The sequence below is a fragment of the Spermophilus citellus genome (genome assembly GCF_964194105.1).
Source record: "Spermophilus citellus genome assembly, chromosome: 1".
Classification (NCBI taxonomy): domain Eukaryota; kingdom Metazoa; phylum Chordata; class Mammalia; order Rodentia; family Sciuridae; genus Spermophilus; species Spermophilus citellus.
The window spans coordinates 149,892,854-149,897,088 of record NC_138182.1 but is presented as its reverse complement, the minus strand read 5'-3'; the positions used below and the strand labels follow the sequence as shown (position 1 = coordinate 149,897,088).

Below are 4,235 nucleotides of genomic sequence, written 5' to 3'. Positions count from 1 at the left end.
AACAGATGGCTGACAGACAAGGAGACTGAAGAAGAGGAGAAACTGTTAGGAAGCGGCCGTGATGTCCAAAGCAGGAGATGGCCACTCACTGTGTGACCAAAAGAAGGGAGAAAACACACCAAAGTATGTTTCTCCAAATAAGAGCAGAAAAAAAAAAACAAATAAGAGCAGAATACTGACTACCCTTCAAGAAGAAGGGGTACATAAGAGAAAGAGAAGAGGAAAAAAATACATGGGTGGCAGAGGAACAGAAAGCAGTAACTTGTTTCAGATTCCTTAACATTCGGAGCTTCAGTTTCATCATCTATACAACTAGGGTGATAATTGAACATGAAATAGTTCTTTATATGGCAACTAAGGATAAAATAAAATAATGTATATTAAAGCCCCTAGTGCATGCCTAATGCATAGTAAGTGTCCACTATATCATGGCAGATATTATGTTGTCACAATCACTTATTAAGCTCTGAACAAAGGTGATAGTAGGAAGATTGTAAAAGAGGAGGGTATTTTAAGCATGTTGCATGGGTAGTCAGAATTTCTGAATTGAAAGGGAACTTGGGCACTCTTTACTCTTACTTGCATCTATGAAGTGATTGGTTTTCAAAATGCTTTTAAATCAAGTGATCAGACAAACTAATCTTTATTAATAAAGAAAACCCCATTCTAATGTAATCTAAGCCCTTGCTACAAGTTGAGACACAAATTTTCACCAACAAAGCTTTACCAGGTAACTACAACACATATACTTTCTGTTGGGCACCAATGGGAGATATTTTGGGGCAGAAAGGTCTTCCTGCATAATTTCCGGTCAGACCTTGTCACAGCCCATGGCTGTACATTAGAGATTCCTGAAGAAACACAACTGAAAGTTTTGTTGGAGAGCTCTGCACCAGAAAGGAGGGAAATCAGATCCACAGGAGAACTTTACCACAAAGGGGGAAAAAAACACAAAGTGGAAGAGAAGGAAGCAAACACACCAAAGTTTGTTTCTCCAAATAGGAGCAGAACACTGACTATCCTTCAAGAAGAAGGGGTACAAAAAAAGAATATGAGAAGAGGAAAAAAGACATGAGTGGCAAAGGAACAGAAAGCAACAACTTGTTTCAGAGAATGAGCAATGTAGATGGATGTAGTAGGTGGACTAGAGTGAATTTGACTACTGTTTTTCAGACAAAATCTATTAACAGAGACAGATAACTCTCCAAGCACCCTGTGGAGTAGAGGAAAACATCCATAAGTTTTAGGGAATTCAGTCATTGTTCAATCCTTCCTATACTTGAAAAGACAAAATAGTGTTCACTCTTCCCAAAATCTATAATGAGACCCAAGGAAGTCATTTTCTCTTGGTGTCCCCAGTTATAAGATGACTGGATGGGAAAAATAAAACGTAAATCTTCTCTAATTTTACCCAATGAATGAAAGATGAGGATAAACAACTCAATGTTTTAGAAGCCAGATATAACTGTTCAAGAACTTTCTACCTCTAGAGAAATAATAAGCAAAAAAATATCAAGAATAGTTGTAGGGTGAGCAAACGTTACTAAGCATTTGGTAACAGAGAGAAGATATATGACACAAAGAGGGAAAATATTACCTGAAATCACAGAACTGGTGCCACCAGGATGGACTGGGGATCAGGAGATGGGCAGATTCCAGCACCACCCAAGATGGCTGCTCTGATCAATAAGTTAGGTCTGCAAGATCTCTCTGAGTCCAGGGAAGTTGATGTACCTCCATCTGCTTGAATGAAATTGGTTTGAAAAGAAAGCAGGAGGAACCTAGGAGAAATAAGAGAAATTTGTAGGAGAAAGAAAGTTTCATGCTCAAAACTACTCTAGAATCTCCTGTGTTGTGAAAATGGAGTTGATGGAGGTGTTTGAAGCACAATCCACACACAGGAAATACCGAATGCCTTCCATGAGGCCTGTAGCAAGATTTTGAGGAATTAAGGTTGGGGGAGAACATGGATGGTAAGGAAAAAGAAAAATCTGGAAAAGAGAATTCCATTTTAAAACCTTGGCAGAATCATTAGGAATTAAAGAAAAGCTTTCCATAAACAATCATTGTAGCACAGAGAGAATGTTCATTTCTCAACCCAAAAGAGCAGAGTGGGAGTGAGCTGGACCCGGATGAGAGGAGACACTCTCTGGGAGCAAAGGTAGAGCATCTCACCTGTTGATGAGACCCTTTGCTGGGTCAGGTCCAGTGCCCAGACAAGAAGTTTTATTCACTGTCACCCCTCACTACCACCCACTGTTGTCTCCTCTGCTGTGACTAAGGAAAGTCACTTCTGTTTTCACAAATCCTTGGAGACCCTTCCTTTGCCAAACCTTGTCCCCAGTCTCTGGCAATTAAACCTCCAAGGGAAGAGAGCTTCCTGAAAAGTTCTCTGATAATCTCAGCTACTTCAGCAAACAAACTCTTTCCCAGGGGAAGGTGGAGACAAAAACAAGGTTTTTTTGGGCCAATTTGGGAAGAATCAGCTTTGCCTCCATTCCAAAAGGAAACAGGAAATGTTAGCCTGAGGTCTGTGTTTGTGGTCTACCTTGGTGACAGCCATTAAGTGATATATATAGGTGAAGTCAACAGGACATCTTCTGGAATATTCCAGAACCACACCCCTCTGCATCCTTCTGCCTGTTCCAATTACCTAGACTAAATGAGAAAAGTCCCATCTAAGGTTACACTGACCCTTCTTAACTCTAAGAAATTCTTTCTGAGTTTAATTCTACTAAAATTCGGTGCAGTGCAGTCCCTAAAAATGTGTATGCTCTGGTTTGGAGATGAGGTGTTCCCCCAAAGGCCCTGTGTTAATAATATTTGTTTGTAGTTTTTTTTTTCCTTGATGTGTCTTTGCCTGGGTTTTAGTATCAGAGTTATACTGGCTTCATAGAATGTTTCTGGGAGTGTTGTCTCCCCTTCAAATTTATGGACTAATTTGAGAAAGACTTGTGTTAGTTCTTCTTTAAAGTTCTAGTAGGCTCTCTCCTCCAGTCCACCAAGATGCCAAAGGGAAAGAAAGCCAAGGGAAAGAAGGTGGCCCCGGCCCCTGCTGAGGTCAACAAGCAGGAGGCCAAGAAGGTGGTGAACCTGCTGTTTGAGAAGAGGCAGAAGAACTTCGTCATCAGACAGGACATCCAGCCCAAAAGGGACCTTACACGCTTTGTAAAATGGGCCAGCTACATCCGGCTGCAGCAGCAAAGAGCTATTCTCTATAAGCGACTGAAAGTGCCTCCTGTGATTAACCAGTTCACCCAGGCCTTGGACCGCCAAACAGCCACCCAGCTGCTTAAGCTTGCCCACAAGTACAGACCCGAGACCAAGCAGGAAGCAGAAGCTGTTGGCCCGGGCTGAGAAGAAGGCTGCTGGCAAAGGGGTTGTCCCCACAAAGAGACCACCTGTCCTTCGAGCAGGAGTCAATACTGTCATCACCTTGGTGGAGAACAAGAAGGCTCAGCTGGTGGAGATCGCACATGATGTGGAAACCATGGAGCTGGTTGTCTTCCTGCCTGCCCTGTGTTGCAAGATGGGAGTCCCTTACTGCATCATCAAGAGGAAGGCTAGGCTGGGACATCTGGTTCACAGGAAGATGTGCACCACTGTTGCCTTCACACAGGTTAACTCTGAAGACAAAGGAGCTCTGGCTAAGTTGGTGGAAGCTATCAGAATCAACTACAGTGGCAGATATGATGAGATCCCTCGCCACTGGGGAGGCAACGTCCTGGGTCCAAAATCTGTGACTCGCATTGCCAAGCTGGAACTAAACTGTACATAAAAGTAATAAATTGTCCTTCAGCCAGTGGGAAAAAAATAATAATAAAATAAAGTTCTGGTAGAACTAAACGGAGAATCCATCTGGTCCTGGGCTTTTCTTTGTTGTCAGAAAATTTCTTTACTTGACATTGGTTTGTGTAGGTTTCTGTATCTTCCTGTTTGGGGCAGGTCATAGAAATTTCTCAATCTTTTCTAGATTTTCCAGTTTATTGGAGTATAAATTTTCAAAGTAGCTTCTGATGATTGTGTGGATTTCAGAAGTGTCTGTGGTCTTTTTCATCTCTAATTTTGTTAATTTGAGTCTTCTTTCTCTTTATTTTGGTTAATATGGCTAATGGTTTATCTGTTTAAGGAACTAACTCTTTGTTGCATTGATCCCATGTATTGTTTTTCTATCCCCATTTCCTTAATTTCAGCTCTTAATTATTTCCTGTCTTCTATGATTTTTAAATCAGTTT

At 41.4% G+C, this 4,235-nt stretch overlaps 1 pseudogene across 1 annotated transcript; it reads left to right on the top strand.

Annotated features, from left to right (window-relative positions):
• The first annotated feature begins 3,006 nt into the window (after positions 1-3,006).
• LOC308652403 (large ribosomal subunit protein eL8-like) lies at positions 3,007-3,778 on the top strand (annotated as a pseudogene). The gene has a single exon. The product of its transcript is annotated as a large ribosomal subunit protein eL8-like (transcript).
• The last annotated feature ends 457 nt before the right edge of the window (positions 3,779-4,235 follow it).